The following is a 24,651-nucleotide window of genomic DNA, read 5'->3' as shown; positions in this document are numbered from 1 at the left end:
AATACATTTGACCAAAACTTGGGCTTTGAGCCCCAAAACATGTTGTGGGTGGATTCCATGCCCAACATTCAAGGATGAGTCAAGAAATTATGGTTGGGGCCTGTTGGAGCCTTTGTTAATTTTGAGGAGTTTTGACCAGTTTTGACCAACCGTAGGGCAGGAAATGATAAATGGCAGCAACGGTTGGGTGGTAGAATGAGCGATTGCAGGAAGGTGATAGCAAGGTGGCAGCAGAAGGCAAAGGCAGCCGAGAAAATGGGAAAGTGCAGAGGCAGCCAAGGAAGCAAGCAGCTGAGAGAGCTGGCAGTCTAGGCAGCTGAGAAGGATATAAAGAGAGGAAGAACATAAAGGAATGGTTGGACTATGGGTTATTGATGGTGTTGCTACTATTGCTACTAAGTTTCATTGATCATCAGGGCTGTTGCTGAGACACTGAAGGATTGGGCCATTGAGGAGGTACATAGATACCAGAGCAGAAGCAGGAAGGGCTAGGAACTAAGGAACTGAGTTGTGGAGCAGATCTGACCTGAGCTACTAAGCTGGGTATTCTTTGTGTTGTTGATGGCCAAGAGCCGAGTTCTAATGTATTATGTTCTGATACTTTAATGTAATTCGAAGTTGATGACTGTTAAGACCCATAAGTGTACTGCACATCTTATATTATGGCTTATCAAAATTTTAATTAGTCCCCTTGTTACATGAGGCTGGTGCTTGATAGATTGACACTAGTATATTGTTAAGTTTTGTGGCATATACGATGAGTCTTTGTGTATGAGTTGAAGATATTATTATTAATGTTCTATGTTTTATGACCACATATGTGTATGACCACCTATGTATAGCTTAGAACCCCTTAATACTATGTTGAACCCTCCTTCCCTTTTGGTCGTGATGCGCTTCGGGTGAGACTCTTTGCCCTTCGGGGTGAGGTGAAAATGCCAGTGCTGTCCTAGACTACAGTAGAACATTGTTGGGCTTCCATGCCTAAACCCGGGGTCTTTTCCTTGATGACTTGCTTGAGCAACCAGACTTCCTTTTGTATCTCGCTGTTGTAGAATCAAATATTGGTATGGTTTTGGTTCAGGAAGATGATGCTTTCTGTGAGCATGTAATCTACTACTTAAGTCAAGGCTTGGTAGGTCCTGCACTATGCTATTCTCCCATCGAGAAATTGGCTTTGGTAGCTATCCATGTTATCCAGTGGCTTCAGTATTACATTTTGCTTCGAAAAAGATTTGTCTTAGCAGTCATCAATCCATTTTCGTTTGTTCTCAGTAGGCGAGTGACTGGGGGAAAATACAATAGATGGATTGCTTTTTTTTCAAGAATTCGATTTGGAATTCATGTCGGCTAAATCTAATAAATCTTTAGTATTTGTAGAGTTGATATCATAGCTGCCTTGTGAAGAAGCAGTTATTTACGAGGAAAAGTTTCCCGATGAACATATATTCCTCATTTCTTCACAAGATCATAGGTATGGAGATATCATTATATATCTCTAGACTTTGAAGTTTCCACCTTCTTTCTCTAAATACGAGCATAGAAAGTTTTTTCACCTCGATAAGAATTATGTTATTATAGGTGACACATTATATCGTCACGGGATTGATTCAATCCTTAGGCGTTGTTTAACTTTGGAGGAAGTTGAGTCAGTTCTTAATGATTGCCACAGTGGAGCTTGTGGTAGTCGTCTATTAGGGCTTGCAACGACCCAAAAAGTTTTGCAAGCATGCTACTTTTGGCCTTCGATTTTCAAAGACTACATTGAAGTGGTCAAAAGATGCCATCCTTGTCAATTCTATACTCGGAAAGTGCCCACTGTTATAGACATTTTTGTGCCTTACAGCATGAAGCATGAAATGTCGATAATCTGAGGGATCCAAAATCCCTAAACATGTTGTTCCTACCCCTAGAGGAACAAGGTCAGCAAACCACAACACTAAATATCAGTTCTCCACCTGAAAACACTAAAAAACAAGCTAATTTTGGATTATGTCAACTGCTCCACTGAGCATCTGCGCTGAATGTCAACTACTCCACTCTGTACCTGTGCTAAATGTCAAAAGCAATGAAGGCTACCTGCACTGGGCGAGATTGGCCAAGTGGCACAGTCATTCTGCAAGGTGTCAAATGCCCAAGAAGCTTCCAAAATGACACTTGGATCAGGGAATTCGCCTTGTGATGAGTAAGAGGATCTAGATCTCCAAGTGGAAGCAAGAAACTCCAAGTGGACTCAAGAACTGAAGAATAACTGAAGTGGGAGAGGACACTAGTCAGCTTCATGCCAGCCTCAAGCTGACTCATCCTTTCTCCAAAACTCCTATATATAGAGCTCTCTCATGAGGTCTAATGGGGCTGGGATCTGGTGAATGTAAGGAAGTGCTGTTGGTTTGAGTATAGAACTATTGGGTGATTGCTTTGAAGGAGGTGAAGAGGAGATTTCTTTCTGCTGGGAGGTGTTGCTGGATTGGGCCTCTTATGGTTGTAACACTCTCAGAACTTTACTTCTTCCATTAATAAAGCATTTGAGGTTCTTCTATATGCATGTGTCTCTGTGGCGTATTGATGCTTGTATATTTGATTTATTCTAATCCTTGAATCAATTATGGATGTATGCTTCTTGTAGTTTCCTTGTCTTGTGCTTTTGCAGGATCTTTGTGTAGCTGGGCCAGTGAAAGAGCAAAGAGCTGGGAGAAAGCAGCAAAGAGGGAAGATTGGATCAATCATTAGCGGAAGATAACGGTTAGTGGATCTCTTTCTCCTCTCTCTTACATCTCATAAAGAAGTAATCTTGAATAGCTTTGCTTTGATTGTTGCTGAGGTACTATCACCCTTAGAGTGGGATAGGGTCATTCCGTATTGGATACTTTTCCCAACAACAAATTGGCGACTCCGCTGGGGATCGTATCTTGTTGGTTGTTTGTGTTTTTGCTATTCATTTCATAAACACAGGGAGTACCGAATCGAACTGCATTTGGATCTTTCAAATGCAAAGTAGAGGGCAGCTACTCTAGCTCAGTTTCTGGGCAAGTTTATGATTTGAAGAGCTGATCCACAAGGACTCTAATAAGCTCTTAGTGATAGCTTTTCATCCTCCTTGTCATCCCTTAGTGTGTCCTTGACTGATAGCTTCTGATTTGGCCAAAGACTGTGAATTTTTGAGCAATCTGTGACCCGGAAACCAAGAGAAACGAAAGTTTCGTTCTTCAGTGCAGGCTGTGTGAAGGCTGTCTGCATTTCAGTGCAGTTCCCGAAGGGGCTACCTGCGCTGAAGGTCAAACTGCCTGTGTACCACCTGCGCTGGACCAGTCTTGCCTTGTGCTACTGGGGTTTCCTGCTGTTTCTTGCCCTGTTTTCACTCTTGTTTTGCTGCCTGTTACCAGTCAACGTGCCTATCTGAAACCAACTTTCCTTGCCACTATTCCGCCTCGGTTGTATAAACAAACTGTGTTTGTTCTTTGTGTATTTCTTGTATCATTTACAGTTTCCCATAATGAAAGTGAACTAGTCTTGCTGTGACCTCTTAGATCTAGACCTGTGAAAAAGTGTCGTTTTGATCTTAAGAGTTAGTTTGTTTGTTGTTCATAGCTGATTGAGCTTTTGCTTTCGTCATATGGTTTGAATTTATATATTTCTAATGTCGAAACAAGTAAATCTTAAGGTGTCTTTTGATTTTGGACAAGCTTGTTTGCTTTCACTTGAAATTGAATTCAAAGTTATACAACAGCTTTCTTTTTGTGTCGCACAAACATTAAGAAAGAGAAAAGAAATACCTGCATTTTTTGCATTTTGCATATAAGTTTGTATGTTGATTTAGGGAAAAAGTGCATTAGCGAGTGCTCTTTGATCTGTGTGAAAATATTTTGTCTCTCTTTTCCCTCAGTAGTTAAGGTTTTCATAAGTCGAAAAGATTGAAAAAGCTTGCTTCTCATCTTAGACTGCATTTAGGAATTTGTATCAATACATCTCGTGGTGAACCTTAAAAGGCAAACTTTAAAAAGATCAACTTAAAATATATTGAATGAACCTAACAACGCTTTGAAACATAATGCAAACACATAGAGGTCCAAGCTAGAGACGTGTTCCGGTGTCGTTAAACGTAGTCACTGTCGATCTCGACGAAGGTGGGTGATTCCTCTTGAGAGTCGGTGGCACTAATACGGACTTGTGCTCCCACGTACCGTCGCGTATATATTGGGAGACCCCTATAGGCATATATCTTTTATCCTTAGGAAGCCGTGTCGGCTGCCCTACTGATCGCAATGCAGTGAACACAGCATTCACGAAGATCGACCACCCGTACCGTAAAACGTATTCTGTGGTTTTGCGAAAGGTTTGGCACACCCTCTGCCTAGATCTCCAGAGCAGTTTCTTTTGGCCTTTTTCAAACTCTATAACTGAAAAAGTCCATCCGAGAATTTGTCACTTCGGGCTCGTTAAAACATCGAAGGAGACTAGAGTCATCTTTAGCTTTTTCTCGACTCTTAAAAAGTGAAAAAGCAAGTTGTGTCTAAGCGTCGTTATAAAATTTATTTTAAACGGAACATAATCACCTCCTATTCCCGCGTTGATCTTAGGTTGAGAACATGGAACGCCCTAACCAAGTAATTCCACATGATGGAAATCCTAGTCCATTCTCCTCTTGGGGAGAAGTTGGTGCGCCCCACATGGCCACATTGTCGCTTCCAGGACTGACAATTGGCCTGCCTATTTGGCTATTCTCAACCAATGTAGTTTAGACCACCATGGTTCCTGAACAGTCGAGTCAACAGTTAGATGAGTCTAGAGCTGCCCACCAGCCTTCTACTTCCTATTACTCTTCCTCCAATCCTTCATCTTCGCAAGGTAGAGCCGGCAAAAGCCAAGCTCCCATGGAGAAGAAGGAGAAGAAGAAGAAGGAGCCTAAGGCGACTGAGGGCAAGCAAAAGACATCTGACAAAAATCCACACACAGCACAGACCGGGCCTAAATCACCATGTGTCATATGTAGAGGAGACCACTTCCATAGAGATTGTCCCTGTATTCCCCGGATACTAAGGGACTGGTCACCTCATTTGCACAATTCGGGAGCATCAACCTCTGATAGCCATGTTGAATGCTTACCGTCAACCAGCGAAAGTGAAGGTTCAAGACAAAGAGGGGGAGCAAGATCCCCCTGCAAACTGTGTAAAGGTGATCACGCCATCCACCGTTGTCCCTTCTTAGACGAAGTGAAGAGAGTTTTGGAAGATCGTCCGGTTTCACCGTTGAGACTTCCTCCTGGATACAAAAAACTCGTGCCAAGTCCTTCGTTGGTTGAAAATACAGCTGGCCCGCTCAAGTGGTCAGCTGAAGCGTCAGTCATTGAAAATGAACCTACTGAATCCAGACCAGACGAAAGTCTAAAGGTCGATACGGCAGTTGACCCGGTTCTTCCTTCAGAGGTTTCATCCTCAAATGACACCGTCACTGAAGATTCATCTTCAAATGACACCCTCACTGAAGAGAATAAGGATGACACCATCCAGATTCTTTTCATCAACACAGACTCTGATGAGCATCAGGGCAATGCTCCCATTCCTTTATCGCAGGAAGGAACATCGTCAGGGTCATATCCGGCCGTATATTCGGTCCCAACACCAAGCAACCTGGTTGTGTCCTTTGATTGGAACCAACTAGGCAGACCCCGGTTACCAGCCAGTATACCATTCAGAATCATAGTCCAAATCTACAGAATGGTAATGGCTGGAACTATCATTGATGAAGGGGCATCTGTGAGTATCCTTTCCTCTATTGCTTGGAAAGCACTGGGTTCCCCAGAGCTTTTGCCTGAGATAAGAAATCTCTTGGGTTTTGATAAAGGAACCAGTCGACCATTAGGGATCCTCCCCAATGTACCTGTTACATTGAAAGGGAAGACCGTTCAGATGAACGTGATGGTTGTTCAAGGACCCTTGGATTATAACCTACTCCTTGGACGAGACTATATATATTGCATGGGAGCTATAGTCTCCTCACTCTTTAGAGTAATGTGTTTTCCACACGAAGGAAGAATGGTCAAGCTCGTAGACCAACTTTCATTTCCGGGATCACGCATTGCAAATAGTCACATACCAACCCTCAATGGTCTATTCACCCAAGAAATGTCTCCACCCCCAGTCCTCCTTCCCGATGAGTGCGAGTGATTTGGAAAGATGGGACTGGAACCCAGGGGGCATGCATCCTGGTCTGCTTCGGGCAGAGGAAACCTTGGGTATAAGGTAGAATTTCCGCGAAAGAATATGACTAGTCCGTACCCCGTCCGTGGATGGAAGAGGGGTTGTTCTGGAATAAAATTCTTTGGTAAAAGTTATGTGTTTTACGAGTTTTAGTCATTCACCTTTGTCCTATCTGAAAAGATGAGTAGACATCTCCGAAGAAAGAGATTGATTTGCGGCAGCAAATAGAACCGTCTTTAGGTAACAAGAAAGAGGCAAGCCTCACCCTTTAAAACAAATGTTTTATCGGATAAGTAGGGGCAGCCTTGAAATTGTACTTTATACCTGGGGGCATGCAAACCTTTTGGAGTACAAGCTAAGAGCGGTTGTTTATCTGTTTTTGGGATTAGCCGTTTCCGAACTTGCATAAAGAAAGGATGAGAGGGAGCAAAGCTTAGTGAAGATGAAGCTCTATAAAAAATAGAGATCTCACAGGAGACATTTCTTATCTTATGACTGCTATTATCGAGCAGTTTTAGCATAAAGTTCATGCTCGTTAAAAAATAAACGCAAGATCCGAGCAGTTTTAACGCGGTCTTCATGCTCGTTAAAAAATAAATAAAAGCAGTGAGCAATGTTTCCCCCAGAGTTCAAGCTCATTTTTAAATAAAAAATGAACCTATTCCGGTAAATAACCATTGTGATCGTAAATTTATTAACCATAAAAAGCCTTGGTCATGTTTTCACCTGCCACCTCCATTCCATTTGGCCAGTCTTTCACCCTCATATGATTGTTTACCCATTTTGAGGAACAGCTGCGAAGAGTGATTTCACTTAGCCATCCTTGTGACACTGCCATGATTGGAAAGTTCCAACCTGTACCTGGAATCTGCTGCTATCCCTGTTTATCACTCGTTCCTCAAAAGACGAGTCTTCTTTGAGCTCTTTTCTCCTGACTCGTAAAATATGAAAAGTTTGCCGAGTTTTGGCCTTCCAGCTCGTTAAAGTGACCGGAAGAGCTATCCCTCCTCTAGATTTTAATCTTTTTGGACCTGAGGGATTATTACACAAAAAGGTCGAGCGCTTGTTTTATTCGGCTCGTTAAAGTAATCGAAAACTCATCCCTTCTGTATTGTTTTATACTTTTTCGGACTTAAGGGATTAGATGACGAAAAAGGAATTTTGGAGTTAACTTTCTGTACCTTTTCAGACTCTCTAAAAATGAAAAGGACCGAGTTTTCCTTGTCGTTAGACTCGTTAAAATGATTAAATAGCGACAAACTTGTCTTTAGACGAGAACGAGTTTCCCTATCGCTAGGCTCGTTAAAACATAGCGATGGGCTTGCCCGAAGGGCAGGTTATAGAACAAGCATATGTTATCCTCCTCAAGCTTGACAAAAATAAAGAGGTACTGGTCAGAAATGACTGGGGAAAAATTGGGAGAACCTCAAAGCTTTAATGGTAGCAAGTCGCTCTTGAACATGACACTTTGTCCTCCGTATCACATCGGGTTGGGTTGTTTCATTCACCGGTATCATCACCATGGTCCTCGCCAAACCATCCACATTTGGGGTAATGCTACCGATCCATCACATCAGTGTCGTTATATGTTCAAGAGATGTTGTTCAGAAAGAGTCAACCGTGTCCCATCCACTGCCATACATTATCCTTCATCCACCCATGATCGCCACCCTGAATCATATTTCACAGATTGTTTTCACCTCCACTAAAATCATTAGCTCCGTTCCATGTCACTGATGTGGGATTCATTAAGGCCCTCCTTTGACGGATCGCTTCTTGTCGACTTCAGCTCATTATCCAAGAAGTTGATCTAGGGACAAACCCCCTAGTACTTTGAAGCTTGCATGCCTCAATGGCAAGTTTCTCACTTCTGGCGACAGGTATACATTAATGACCTTCGACCAGAAGATTTTGCGTGGTGTTCGACGCCAAGTCCTTTATTCACACCACGTGAATTGTACTACAGTACCTTGAGGGTCATTATCATTATTGGTGATTCCTCTCGCGCTTGTTAACGGTTTACATTATTGACCGGTAATCAAGCGATGTCTTTCCATGTTCGACTTCAGCGCAATTCTCACATGGATCGACTTGTACTTAGAGTGAAGATCGAACGAGTTTTGAAGACCCCAGATCTAGTTTCATCCATCCGGGCTGCGATATATATTCAGGAAATATAAAGACATTTGATATGTACATCATTGCAGCAGATGATCATCCTATTCAAAGGATGATAATTTCAGCAGAGAATTATCAGTCTACCATCAGACGATCGTCTGTTCTATGCACCAAAATGAATTTATAAAGCTGAGCATGGGAATGCCCGCCTCAGCTAGATCATGAAAGCAGAATGAAAAAATAATGTATTGTATTGTATTTATTACAGGGCACTTCTCAGCGATTGAATGAACTTCGGATCCTCCTGATAAAGCATTTCACCCGATAAACGACCTCATACTTTAGGGGGCAACTGTTATAGACATTTTTGTGCCTTACAGCATGAAGCATGAAATGTCGATAATCTGAGGGATCCAAAGTCCCTAAACATGTTGTTCCTACCCCTAGAGGAACAAGGTCAGCAAACCACAGCACTAAATATCAGTTCTCCACCTGAAAACACTCAAAAACAAGCTAATTCTGGATCATGTCAACTGCTCCACTGAGCATCTGCGCTGAATGTCAACTGCTCCACTCTGTACCTACGCTGAATGTCAAAAGCAATGAAGTCTACCTGCACTGGGCGAGATTGGCCAAGTGGCACAGTCATTCTGCAAGGTGTCAAATGCCCAGGAAGCTTCCAAAATGACACTTGGATCAGGGAATTCGCCTTGTGATGAGTAAGAGGATCTAGATCTCCAAGTGGAAGCAAGAAACTCCAAGTGGACTCAAGAACTGAAGAATAACTGAAGTGGGAGAGGACACTAGTCAGCTTCATGCCAGCCTCAAGCTGACTCATCCTTTCTCCAAAACTCCTATATATAGAGCTCTCTCATGAGGTCTAATGGGGCTGGGATCTGGTGAATGTAAGGAAGTGCTGTTGGTTTGAGTATAGAACTATTGGGTGATTGCTTTGAAGGAGGTGAAGAGGAGATTTCTTTCTACTGGGAGGTGTTGCTGGATTGGGCCTCTTATGTTGTAACACTCTCAGAACTTTACTTCTTCCATTAATAAAGCATTTGAGGTTCTTCTATATGCATGTGTCTCTATGGCGTATTGATGCTTGTATATTTGATTTATTCTAATCCTTGAATCAATTATGGATGTATGCTTCTTGTAGTTTCCTTGTCTTGTGCTTTTGCAGGATCTTTGTGTAGCTGGGCCAGTGAAAGAGCAAAGAGCTGGGAGCAAGCAGCAAAGAGGGAAGATTGGATCAATCATTAGCGGAAGATAACGGTTAGTGGATATCTTTCTCCTCTCTCTTACATCTCATAAAGAAGTAATCTTGAATAGCTTTGCTTTGATTGTTGCTGAGGTACTATCACCCTTAGAGTGGGATAGGGTCATTCCGTATTGGATACTTTTCCCAACAACACCCACACATCCAGCTTTGTATTTCCCCGTTATCACCATCTGTCCTTTTACGAAGTGGGGCATTTATTTTACTACTTGCAATCTGCCTTCGACAAGAAATCACAAGTACATCATTGTAGCCGTAGGCTACTTTACTAAGTGGGTTAAGGCCATGCCTACTTTCAAAAATGATAGTGAAGCAATGACGTTGTTTCTCTTCAATTAGGTTATTTCACGATTTTTTATCCCTAAAGAGATTGTCACTAACTATGGTTGTCACTTCCAAAATCAACTAATTTTTGAATTGGTTCTCAAGTTGGGTTTCTGGTAGGAGCATTCATCTCCATATTATCCTAAGGCCAATGGGCAGGTTGAAGCTGTGAATAAATCCCATAAAATCATCTTCCAAAGGACGATTGAAAAAGCTCGATCCAATCGGCACATCATGTTGTATCCGACACTTTGGGCATACCATACGTCAATTAAGACTGCCACTGGTTTTGCTCGTTTTCAACTAGTTTATGAGTTGGAATCTATCTTTCCTATCAAATGTGGAATTCCTTCTCTTAAGCTAGCTATAGAACTTCTTCTAGAGACTTCTTGTCTCGAGGAACACATTGTTCATTTGGAGCATCTTGATGAGCAACGTCGAGATGCTACCATAATAAATGAAGCCCATAAGAAAAGGATGAAAACTCAGTACAATAAAGTTGTCCATCCTTGAAATTTTTCTGAAGGTGACCTTTTCCTGGTCTATGATCAAGACAATGATGCCCTGGGGGCAGGAAAGTTTAAATCCATGTGGTACGGTCCCTTTATAGTCAAGCATGTTTTGAAAAAGGGGGCTTATGAATTAATTGAATTTGAAGGAAACAGGTTGGCAAAGCCCATAAATGAGCTCCACCTTAAGAAGTATTTTTCTTAGGCTTCAGCTGAGCACTTACTTGTTTTGTATATATTGTATGTTTGTACATATCTATCTAGTGGTTTTAGTGATATCAATATTTTTTATCTGCTTTGGCAGGTATTGATGGATGATTCCGTATATCTAGGATTCGTCGATGGTGCAAGTAGGCATACCCAGAACCTTGCTTCCACAGCTTGGGTGATTTATTATCCATCTGTCTACTTGATGGTTTAAGAGGAGTATGTATCGATCCTACTTCAAATAATATTTCTGAATATACTACCACTATTAATTTTCTATTTGAAGCAATATCTCCTGGTATAGATTTGTTAGTGGTTTATTTTGACTCACAGCTGGTGGTATCTCAGCTGAATAACACTTATCGAGTATGCGATCCCTATTTGTATCGCCAATTTTTGAGAGTGAGATTGTCACAAAGATCATTTATTTATATCACATATGTTCACATTCCATGATCAGAAAAATTCATTAGTAGATTCTATTGCTAATCAAGCATTAGATTGGCATATCAATCATTCATCAAATTAAAAAAAATATAAAAAATAATCGAAAGTGTCATCTGTATATATCATAAAATCACCTATATGTAGATAGAGTGTTTATGTCCAAAATATAATATACAAAATTGGGACAAAATGCCTTGCGAAATCTGGGCTTATGCCCATCATCATGTCCAATCATAAAAATATTTGATCATCTATCTAGCTGGATAAGGATGAGCAGTTAGAAAAAATACAACAACATTAGCTACATGCCCGAATAACCACACCTAGTCCCATGGTACTCCTACCATGTGACGTTGCTTCTCCTCGGGTAGATCCTCTATGGTTATCATGGGTACTTGGTGAGTCAACCTCACCAAGTTCCTCTGAACTGCATGGAGAACTCTCTCTGTCTCAGCTGTAGCCCCTTCGGATTCTCTTCCATGGCGCCTATGCCTTGGAAATTCGTCAGGTCTCACTGGTCCAACATCTAAAACATGATCAATATATTTTGTAAGTTTCTTGTCTCATCAAAAACTATTTTTAAGTTCATTTATATTAAAAATCCAAAAAAATCTTAACAAAGCTTAAAATTAAAAAGTTTTTTCCTATGGCACTCGATGCTGCATTTGGTGGTAACACTAAGTCGGGATCTCCCCAGAAACCCATACCATGTCAGAAAATTATAAATTACAGAGCAATGGAACACATAGAATATAGCAGAAATATAAACACAGAAAATGCATTAAAACCAGAGAGATGCAGATATATGTGGTTTACCCAGTTTGGGCTACGTCCACCCTAAAAAGCCAGTTCTTCCTTTTTATTATCTAGCAAAATTAAGAGACACAACCTACAACAGATCTGCTATAATAGCCTCTATTTTCTCTCACAGTCTCTCCTCTTTGTTTCTCTCTCGGAGAATACACATCTATATCACAGCCTCAATAAAATGCCCTCATACAAAGATAGGGGCTGCCTTCTAGGGAAAAAAACCCTAAACTAAACATAAGTTCTACCGTTAGATCATCCACCTAATGAATGGCCCAGATTGACTAGAAATTACTATACCTTTACAAGGCAATTTTACATCTGTTTTTAGCTTCGGGGGTGCTGCCCCTGAAACCCCTGCCGAGGGACCACTGGTCCTCAGATCCCCCAGCCAGGGGGGATCGACCCCCCCGAACCCCAGCGGGGGGGGGCAAGTCCCCCCCTGTTCCGTACCCCCCCATGTGGAAGGGTGTACAAACTTCCTGGGGTATACATCCGACTGAAACAAATACCTCTAAATAATCATGCTCCACACCCAACATACCATCATAGGGGTAGTCATCGACTGCAATGACTTTTTAATCCCACCAAGAGAAAAACTCATCATCAAAGGTCATTCTGGGCACATCGCCACCCCAATGCACTACATTTGATCAGCCCATCTACCCATTCTTGGATATCTAGGGCTACTAATAGTCGATAATACCTTAGGTTGAAGCCCAGGTACTTTCTCAAAGAAGAATGAACATAATATTGTGCCATACCCAAAATTCTTTGTCTGACCCTTTTGAATGGAGGTCAGTTGATTCTTCATATTGGTCAGTAGAGGCGTGCACCAATTAAACACTTTGGTGAGACATTCCACTGCTAGGCTCATTGATACTCATGAGGCTTGATGTAAAGAAGTTGAGCCATTTACCCTGGAAATGGTAAATAGTAAAATTTTAAGGACAATCTCTCTACGTGTTTGATTGGAATCTGACTTCCAATATTCTCTGGATGACCGAGACAACATATGTGGACATAGTCCTCTACATAAAGACTACCCCTCATCTAGCCAATTGAGTGCACCACCTCTCCTCTTCGAGAAAGACTGGTAATAAAGTAGATATCTTCGATCTCAATCCTTAGAGGTATCTGATTGATCATGAAGGCTTCATCTTGTGTGCTCTAGTAATGAATCAAAATCTCAAGCAATCATGTGTTGGCTTTCATATTCGGCATCTTAAAGAACTTTAGTAAGCCACAACCTCTTAAAGAATCCAAAGCATTTGGTTCCTCCATTACTTCATTATCTATAGCACTATGCTCTCTTTCCCTCCAGGTGATGGTCATCCTGTCCAAAAAGATGTTTCAAACCATTAGTTTTTTGTTATAATATTTTAACTCATGCACATGCGGGTTCCCTTTACACACAATCACGTGTAGATCCATCATATATGTGATTTATCCATATTCAACCTGCGTGTACGTAGATTTGAATTTTTTGACATATTTTCCCACGGTCAAAACTTGAAAAGAAACATTTGAAAAGTATGACAAATCATTAAAAGAAGGATATAAGGGTTACTTGGAAAATCTGGAGTGATTTGAATGGTTCAATTGGTCAGAGGAAGCTTGCTTGAGTTTGTCTCCACAACTCCTTGCTCAAAACACAAATGAAAAAACAGTGAGTCCAAAAGTCCTTATATAAGTTGGAAAATACAAAATATTTTTTCAAAAATTGATTTTTGTCTTCTAGATTTTTTGACCTTTTGGCTTGGAGTGTCAATACTGGGTTGTCTTTACAGGATATTTTGGAGACTTCTTCGAGACATTATTCTGGTCCCATGACCACAGACCCGCCATGGCAGGTAACGTTTTCTTACTGGCATATAGGTTAGGGAATACCATTTTCGACTACATTTTTCACACTATCCTCCGTACTGCGATACATTGGCCATAGGGTTGACCCCATTGTGTCTTGGTTCGCAGACCATTTTCACTCGCTGACTTTAAAAATCATGATACGATGGTAGAGCCAACCTTTACATGGGCATATTAGTTAGATCCTCGCTAACATTGATTGTCCATGCTGCTATATTGAGTAGGCTAGGGAGTCCTCTTTAGTCTAGCCATGATTTATGTGTTGAATACTCATTCTCATTCTTCTCCACTTCTTTTTGGCCTTATACCCTAGAGGCTCCTTTGTGTTGAGTTGTACTGCTGCATTGCATATTGACTACTTTCACCTTTTGGCCTTGAGCCGTCTTCACTTGGACTCGTGTTTAAGCCATTTTTTCAACCATGTCTTCTGCAAAATCAACCATGCAATCACTTAGCTTCTACAACTTGACACACCCTTTTACCCATGGAAATAACATCCCTTTGAGTGTCCTTGACCAGTTTAGACACCTTGCATTGAGCATAAGAATGTTCCCCTCCCAGGAACTAGAGCATCTACTTTTTCCGATACTCGTTCTTTCCACTATACTATATCATTCTTTTATTATTTTTCAAGCTTCATATAAAAGAAAAAGACAAAAAAATTATATATTCAAAAAAGAGTGGGATGGGACATTATTTCCATATTCTAATGGTAGCTAGAGTCAGTCGTGTTACCCTTGAACAAAGCACTCAAAAGAAAGTCTTTCCTCCATTGGGGTGGGATTTAGTTTGACTTAGGAAAGCCTTAACCTTGTTATTGAGTTAGTTATCCTCCGATTGGTTACCTCTTCCAATCATATAGAGAGTTTGCTTATGCCTCCTACATGACAAACTTATATAGAGTTATCATTTGCTGCCATATAGTCACAGTTGAGTCATGCTTTTATTCAAGGGAAGTAAGACTAAGTCAGCCTCTCTACGGTGTCTCTTGGCCTATTTTTTTAGTCAGCCATCCCTAGTTGCTAGCATCATCTTCATTATCACATCAGTTGTATTGGTCATTTTCTCATGCCAGTTTGAGAAGGTATCCATTGACTTCTTGTTGGGGGGTCTTGTCATTATTGACTACGACAAATTGCTCTAAGGGAAGATCTAGAGCCACATCCTAGCCCTATTTTCATTATTGATAGGTCAGCTTGTGCTCAACATCGATCAGTATCATGGGTATTTGACTAGGTGGTTTCCCTTGTGTTTGACAGCAGCTTTCATTATCACACATTGGGATTCATGTAGTGCCATGGTTTCCATTTGACCCTATTGGTGGATTCCTTGCCTCTGTGTTAGATTCCATTATTAGTTGGTTCAGAGGGTTTCTATCGTGCACTAGCTACATCTTGTGTACACTGGAAACGTGCTTCAGTTGGGTTACTACATATTTTTTCGTCCGATTCCTTCCAAATTATTGGCCTATGGGATACACTCATTCTAGATTGATGAAGGATGCCTTAATGCCTTCCTTCTAGTGGATCTTTTCCCATCGACTTCAGCTCATTTCTCTGGGAAAGAGATCTAGAGTCCATTTGGAAGTACCTTAGCTTTTGCAGTCATTAGTGGTAGATTCCTTCGCTATTGACAATGGGAAAACATCAGCGTCTCCTGATTTATAGATTCTTTCAAGTGTTCGACTACAACTCATTTATTCGCACTTATTAGATTGTACTAGGTACCTTGACTCTCATTATCATTATTGGTGAGTAGTCTCACATTTGTTAATGGTATACATCAATGACCATCAATGACCGGTAATCAAACGATTTCTTACATGGTCGACTTTAGATCATTCATTCCCATTGTGTAGAAATGTACCACAACGGTTGGTGAAGACCATGAGATTGCATCAGCGTGTCTTGGTTCACTTGGCAGTTGCTCCTGTTTCTTCTAGTTGACGCCATCCACCTTATATGTTGCAGTTCCTTACATAAACATCTTATATGATGGCACCTGAGTTGCAATGTAGTATCACTTATTCCATCATGTTCACTTGGTACTATTGGGATCAGTTTCTTAACTTCAGTAATCAGCTTCATACTCCAGCATCATTGATCAACTCTTTATATGTGATATTCAGACATGTAATTTCTTGATTATGATAAGATGATCCATTATGTACTTTCATTTCCTTTATATTTGTATACATATTGGATCCACTTTTGTACTTGATATGTGGACATACTTTACTATTTCTGAGCATGGGTATGCCCGGCTCAGACAACAGTTTTTTCTGATCTCTTTCAATGGCTTAGCAGGCTGAATTCTGGTGAACTCCTCCTTGGCCTCGGTGTGATTCTTTCCATAAAATTAATACATTTCAGCCATCATGTACACCTTCCGACCTCATATATTAGGGGGCATTCGTTATAGCACCATTTACCACTCTTGGTAAATCTAATGCTCTGTTTATGGCCTAGGACAACCCTTCCTTTTAGAATTCGTCAAAATTTTTAAAAATAGTGTTTTATTCCCTATACGCTACTTTTCCCTGTGATAAAAGAGTGTACACATGGGTCAACGTAGACCCAACCCACATACATATGTTAAAAAACTTAAAAAAAATTAATTTCCTTAATTGTGTGCGGAGTTCACGGGTTTTACCTGTTACTCACCTCCTATTGCCCGTGGCCCAACTGTTTTCCAATTGAAAAAAAATTAATTTCGAGAGGTATAAATAAACCTCCATAGGAAGGTCTTAAGGGAGAAAAATATGAGAGATTAATACTATAGTGAGATTATCCATGATCAAGTCTAAAGAATCCTTGTGCTTCCTACACTCCCCAAAGCTTCAGGAAACCCTTGTTTCCTTAATTATAGATATCCCCCATCTTGCTTGAGATATCCTTGTGTTGGTGATGGAGGAAGATTGCTGAAGTCCGAGAAAGGATGGATCTAGAGGATGGTTCCACTTGGAGCTGAAGAAAGACTGAGGTCGTATTTCTCCACCTTATCTATAGCTTACTTCAATAAAAAGAATGATGTTTTGTTTCCGGTATGAAATGTGTTTATGGATCAAAGTTGTGTTGTAATTAATTTATGAATATTTATTGACGTATAATTATTCATTCATTTATATGATTTAAAGTTAACATCATGTATATCCTTTATGTTTCTACTGTCATGTATGTTCTATTTGAATAATTTTCAGGTTTCAAGAACATTGGGAGAAACTGAGGGTTTGCACCCTTCGGGATCTACGAAAATGAAGGACATCTAGTAAGGACACTCCTACATGATTTAGTAGATTAAGGATGTTTAATGATTGTTTGAGCATTTCTTGTTAAGGTTTTCCCTCTGCTCTGTTGGGGTTCTCAACCCAAAGCCCTAGGGTGGTTTCACCCATAACAATATGCGTAATATACTTCATTGGCATTACAGCTTCTACCCCATAAACCAACCTGAATGACATTCGCCTTATTAGCTTCTTGCAAGTAGTTCTATACGCCCATAGTACTCCAGGTATGTGCACATCCAAATCATTTCATTGTGCATCACAAATATTCATTGGCACGTTCTCCAAAATCTTGTTGAAGGCCTCAATAGTTCCATTGGCCTGTGGGTGATATTGTGTACTCTTCTGATGGTAGACCTAGAATTCCTCTTTCAACGCACTGATTGTTTCATTCAAAAATTTTGCACCTCTGTCACTCATCAACACTTTCGGACAACCAAACCTAGTTAAGACATACTCAAACAAATTTTTTTCTTTTGTAGGTCTTGTACAATCCTTAACCGATTATGCCTCTGCCCATCTGGTTAGATATTCTATCGTAGTGATGATATAACGTGCACCAGTTTTCTTCCCTTGGGGCTAAATTGGCCCAAAAAAATCAATTGCCCATTTTTAAATTGGTTTCAACAATACTTGAGGTTGTAATGGTAATTCATCTCTTCACGACGGTCTTCCTATTCTTTGACATGCATCACCTGCCTTACAATACACTTTAGAATCCTTGTGCAACATCATCCACCATAGACCTGCACGCAAAATCTTCTATGCAGTCACCTTTCCTGCATAATGTCATCCCACAGCCCCTCCATGAGCTTCGGTGAGAACATTATTTCTCTCAAAATCTGGCACATATCTTCGTAATATTTCATCAGCACCCATATTATAAAAATGTCCCACAACCATTGAAAATTCTATCACATGCACTATGAGTTCCTTCTTTTGCTGACTTTTATACCCTTTCGGTGCCATCCCTATAGTCAAAAAGTGATTAATATCAGCAAAGTAATTATCTGCTACATGCACCGTAAAGAGCTGCGCATCTGGCAACCCCTCCTCCAAATTATTGCGCTCCTCTCCTACTTCGATCGGTGACTGATGGTCAGGCCCTGCATTCAACCTCCCTAGCTTCATAATTACCTCAAATTCATACTCCTGCAATAATAGCAACCACCGCAAATGTTCCCCCCAAACACAGGCTTATTGACTAAGTATTTGAAAGAAGAATGATCTGTGTACATCTTGAAATACCCTCCTAACAAGTAGTGCCTGAATTTTTGCAATGTGTACAACCAACCCTTCGCACGCAGTCGTTGAGTAATTCTTCTCATCCTTTGATAATTTCCTACTCGTGAAGGCTATAGGATGGTCCATTTCTCCTTCATCAGCTTGAATTAACACTGGCTTGCATTAACACTGCACCCAACGCAATGCAAGAGGCATCAACATGTACATGAAATTCCTTCTTCCAATCTGGGAATAACAAGACCGGCACGGTGACCATATTTTCTTTCAAAACATCTAAGTTGCACTGACATTCTTTGTCCCAGCAGAATGTTATGTCCTTCTTTAGTAGCTTCTCCATAGGTGTGGTAATCTGAGCATATTCTTTGATAAATTTTCCGCAATATCCTGTATGTCTGAGTGTCGCTCATAGCTACTTAACTTTCCTTGGGCCCTCCAAATTCATAATTACTGCAATCTTTGCAGGGTCTACCATCAGCCCTTGCTTTCACACCATGTGACCCACCAAAATTCCAAAGGGAACACATAAGATTCATTTCTTCAAGTTCAGTGTGATATGGTATGTGCAACATGTATCCAACATCAGGTGAAAACTTGCTACATGGCACTTTACTAATCCAAACATTGTCCAGTCATCAAAGTACACTTCTAAGAACTTATGAATGAACTCCTTGAACACAGCGATGACTATGCGAGAAAATATTGCAGGTGCATTCTTGAGTCCGAATGGCATCACAATGTATTGAAAACATCCCCATTCTGTCGTAAAGGTCATTTTTCTCCTATCATCAAGCGTGGTCTTAATCTGATGGAATCTAGAGAACCCATCAATGAAAGAGTTGGCCTCCTACCCTCCAACTTTATATAATACTTCATCGATACATGGTGTTGGGAATGGATCATGGACACAGGGAGCATTAAGCTTCCATATATCTACACAAATCCTTATCTCCCCCTTCTGTTTCTTCTCCTGAACCACCATCAGGCTTACCCAATCAGATTCCTCAACCGGTTCTATGATGCCTGCTTCCGGCATTGTATCCAACAATAAGCGAACCTTTTCCTTGTATTTAGTGTTACACAGTAATTTGTCACTGCCTTCCTGTCAGTCACCCTGCTGTGTCAATCACTAAGCTTCATGCCTTCTGAACTAGCCCTAAAACCCCCTTTTTCCAAAGTTTTATGCATCAGCGCGTCTGTTATAAAAATACCCGCGATGACTGGCGCTCCATAGTGTATTCCGCGCGCTGCCAGCGCGGAAGAACATCCCTTTCCCGCGCTGGTGAACATCGCAGCTTTCCCGTGTGCTTCCGCGCTGACAAGACTGTCCCAGTTATTGAGATGCGCCGACAGCGCGACAATTTCCTCATTATCCGCGCTGATCCAGTTTGGGCGAATTCGTTCAAACAACCAGCCTTCCAGATAACTCCAGGCTTGGTTGTTAGCTTTGTGAATATCGACTCCCTTCTATGGCATGACTGTTCGACCTTTTGCAACCATTTCCCTCAAAGATAAGCTCATCCTTCCACCCTTTTAGGAGACTCCTTCTCCTATATAAACTCTCACCATTACCATGGGCAGCTAGTTTTTGGATAGTTAGACTTAGCTTGGAATAGCTTGGATTGTGCAGAGCTTGTAGTGCTCAGATTGCTGCTATAGGTGTGGTGTGCTAGGTGTGGAAGTGATTGATTGCTTAGGGAAGGTTGTTTCATGTTATTTGTGTGATAGAGAGAGTTGTTTGACTTGGGAGAATCATCCTCAAAGGTGAATGCTTGAGATACATGCTGACTGGCCCCTCCTGAGAAGGTTACCGACGTCAGAACATTTGGTTGTACTCTTCTCTATTCTGATTAATAATAGATGACTGCTATTATTGTTCCATTCTCATTTGTCTATGCAATGGTTAAATGTGAATTACATCTTTTCTGACTGATGTATGGTTGCTTTTACTAGATTTTACGCTTGTGTTTGCTTCCCTTTCGTGTGTGCAGGTATCCATTCGCGGAGATTGCGGAGGATTGTGACCAGCCGAAGCGGAGGAGCGAAGGCAACATCTCTTCGCCAAACGACAAGCGCAGGAATCCAAGTAGGTGCTTTTTACCTCTTGTTTAATTGTAACTAGGAACATGCGTAGCAGCATTGTGTGATTGTTGCTAGACCCTTGCTGGGCTAGTAGGGATCGCCTCTATCCGTAGAGGGGATTTACCTCTCCAACAATTTGGCGACTCTGCTGGGGAGGTAAATCCCCTCTACGGATAGAGGCGATCCCTACTAGCCCAGCAAGGGTCTAGCAACAATCACACAATGCTGCTACGCATGTTCCTAGTTACAATTAAACAAGAGGTAAAAAGCACCTACTTGGATTCCTGCGCTTGTCGTTTGGCGAAGAGATGTTGCCTTCGCTCCTCCGCTTCGGCTGGTCACAATCCTCCGCAATCTCCGCGAATGGATACCTGCACACACGAAAGGGAAGCAAACACAAGCGTAAAATCTAGTAAAAGCAACCATACATCAGTCAGAAAAGATGTAATTCACATTTAACCATTGCATAGACAAATGAGAATGGAACAATAATAGCAGTCATCTATTATTAATCAGAATAGAGAAGAGTACAACCAAATGTTCTGACATCGGTAACCTTCTCAGGAGGGGCCAGTCAGCATGTATCTCAAGCATTCACCTTTGAGGATGATTCTCCCAAGTCAAACAACTCTCTCTATCACACAAATAACATGAAACAACCTTCCCTAAGCAATCAATCACTTCCACACCTAGCACACCACACCTATAGCAGCAATCTGAGCACTACAAGCTCTGCACAATCCAAGCTATTCCAAGCTAAGTCTAACTATCCAAAAACTAGCTGCCCATGGTAATGGTGAGAGTTTATATAGGAGAAGGAGTCTCCTAAAAGGGTGGAAGGATGAGCTTATCTTTGAGGGAAATGGTTGCAAAAGGTCGAACAGTCATGCCATAGAAGGGAGTCGATATTCACAAAGCTAACAACCAAGCCTGGAGTTATCTGGAAGGCTGGTTGTTTGAACGAATTCGCCCAAACTGGATCAGCGCGGATAATGAGGAAACTGTCGCGCTGTCGGCGCATCTCAATAACTGGGACAGTCTTGTCAGCGCGGAAGCACACGGGAAAGCTGCGATGTTCACCAGCGCGGGAAAGGGATGTTCTTCCGCGCTGGCAGCGCGCGGAATACACTATGGAGCGCCAGTCATCGCGGGTATTTTTATAACAGACGCGCTGATGCATAAAACTTTGGAAAAAGGGGGTTTTAGGGCTAGTTCAGAAGGCATGAAGCTTAGTGATTGACACAGCAGGGTGACTGACAGGAAGGCAGTGACAAATTACTGTGTAACAGATGCCCCCTAAAGCATGAAGTCCGAGAGAGTGGGAGGGGTGAAATGCTTTATAACACACGCCGAACTGGAACACCACCAGGAAGTACCGACAATCTCTGACAATCAAATACATGCAGTCTAGGCATGGGCGCAGCCATCCAAAAGACATGCGAGAATGGTCTATGGTATGGACGCAGCCACCCAGCTAAAGAGACCAGAATGATGATAAGGTATGGTCGCAGCCATCCATAAAGACTCAGGTATGGGCGCAGCCATCCATCAATGAGTCATGTAATGATTATCCACAAAATCGCAACCTGGACCATAACAGACAGGGATCCAGGGTCTTGTGCTCCGTCCCGATCCGAACAAAGTACAAGTTCAAGCATGTGAATACATGGGTTGAAGTCGAACATGCATGAACATCGTCTGATTACCAGTCAATGATGAAAACTGTTAACAGACGCGAGAGGTACCACCAATAATGACAATGGCCCTCAAGGTACTATAGGTACAATCCGCGGTATGTGAATCAATGAGCTGGTGTCGAACATCCACGGAATCATCCGATCGGAGGCCAATGATGAAAACCTCTCGTCGAACACGAAGAACCTGCCATTGAGGCATGCAGGCTCTAAGGCACCTGAAGGGAGTCTCTAAGTCGCCTTCCCGGATAATGAGCTGAAGTCGACAGGAAGTGACCTTGATCGAAGGTGGGCCATAATGTTTCCCACATCATCGACGCGAGACAGAGGCAAAAATGATTTGTGTGAGATAGCAGATGAGGTTGTATTATTACAGAAGTCAACTTCTCTTGAACATATCGGCGGCACGGTGGCGGGCTTGGCAGTATTTGACATCAAATGAGTAAGGGTCATGGTGACAGGGCAATAAGCAGATGAGAGGTCAAATAGGATAACCCAAACCCACGGAGGCCAGTGAAAGATAAGATGAGATGGTCCCACCCAGACACGAAGCAAAAGAGTGCCATGTTCAAGAGCGACATACTGCCGACACGACTACGGTTACAGTTCCATTTTCCCCACCATTTCTGGCAGGTACCCCGATTATTTTTGGATGACAAGCTTGACGGGGATAGCATATGCTTGAGGAGTGTCATTTCGACAATACCCGATGTCATCAAACGTTTAACGAGCCTGACAAAGGAAAAAACTCGGCGTCTTTTCTTGTTTAGGGAGCGTGAAAAGACAGCAAAAAGAAGACTCCAGGGGGGTCCTTTTTCGTACAGTTGTGTCTCTCGAACCCGAAAAAGTATAAAACTATGCCCGAAAGAACCGCCCGGTCATTAAGACCGAGGAGTACTTTTCGTGAATAGTGTCTCCGACCTGAAAAAGTAAAAAAGCGGTCGAAAACACGTCGTTTTAGAGCCGATATCGAGCGCGAAACGACAAACGCCCGGCAATCTTTTTTGGTTCAACGGCCGGAAAAAGAGCTTAAAAACGACCGCCTTTCATTCCTTTTAACGAGCCGAAAGGAAGCTCGGCTATCTTCTCTTGTTTAACGTCGGAAAAGAGCTTAGAGACGACACTTTTTAGGGATCACATAAATGGTGGACCGGCATGACCAAGCTGCTACACCTGTACCTGCACAAGGGCACTACCCGCATAAATCCATTCGATATACGTAAAAAACACACTAAAACATGCTTAAAACAAAATCAAGGCTAGTGTTATGGTTAAAAATGGTAAAAACCCAAAAAATATGGCAATTTAGGAGTTTTTACTATAAATAGGGGGGAGTAATAAGTCATTTTTACCATTTCACTATTCTGGAACGTGGAGGAGCCAAAAAGTTGACGGAGTGATTTCCAGCCCGTACGGAGACCATTTTCAGATCTGCTCCTTCCAGGTAGGTTCTCGTTCCCTTGCCCTGCATTCTGGTTCATTTTAGTAGGTTTTTAACGGTCGAATTGGCCCAATTGGGCATTTTTTATTTGCATGGATGCGCCCTCGGTCAGCGCGGATATCGCCCACGGGGTCGCGCTGACCGAAAAATAACAAACGTAGCCAACTTCGGGTCAGCGCGGAAAAGCCGTGTTCTTCCGCGCTGACCTCGAATTTTTTACAAAGAGCTGCCATTGTCAGCGCGGCTGTTTCTAAAACAGCCGCGCTGGCGCGGAAAAATTTTTGTTTTTGAAAATGAACGTGAATTTTTACATGGAAGCACTTTTAATTTTTTCTTATGGTTTGTGCAGGGCATCATGGCCTTTCAATGGCAAGAGAGAGTTCACGATGTAGAAGATGTAGCTGCTTGGGGAGATGTGAATTGCTGCAACGCCATGCGGGCTTGCGGATTCATGAAATTCTTCCTTACACCGCGTTTGAGGGCCCAGCATGATCTTCTGGAGCTGCTGATCAGAGCATGGAACCCTGTAGACCAGAAATTCACCATCCGTGGTCACGACATTGAGTTTGACCACATGGACATCTTTTTCTTGACTGGGTTGTCGCGCCGAGGTGCGAGGCCCATCTTGGAGGGGCAGCGACCTAGCGGCGGTACTCTGGATGACCTGATGGCTGAGGTTTGCCCGGGGGCGGTGAAAACGCGGAGTGGGAAGTGCTCGATCCCCACAGTGAGAGACATAGTGTTGCGCACCATCCTGTTCATGGTGACCCGGGCGGCAGGTAGCATGGCAAATCACGAGGCGTCCAAGACCCATCTCCTACTAGCTCTCGAGTGCCTTGAGCCTACCGTGTTTGATTGGTGCACGGCAGTGGCCAACAACATGAAGAGGCAATTGAGCAACTGCCGTCGTGGGGAGACGAAGCAGTTCGGCTATGGATCGATCTTGGTCCCGCTCATTCTGGAGCGAGTACCAGCCATGCGGCTGCAGTCTATGGCTGTGGATGCCCCCAGGGATCCTCGAGAGACGAGGGCCTCACGATGGGCTCGTATCATGCCACGTGGGGGTGGCGGCCGGCCACATAGCTGGGGGGCATTTTTCAGAGACTGGCTGGATCAGCAGGAGATCTTTGTGTAGGATTGGCCATATGCGGGGAT

This window comes from Pinus tabuliformis, chromosome 8, assembly GCF_031772625.1.
Source record: "Pinus tabuliformis cultivar Carrire ecotype Pingquan chromosome 8, CPIR1, whole genome shotgun sequence".
Classification (NCBI taxonomy): Eukaryota; Viridiplantae; Streptophyta; class Pinopsida; order Pinales; family Pinaceae; genus Pinus; species Pinus tabuliformis.
Note: the sequence above shows the minus strand (reverse complement) of the source record.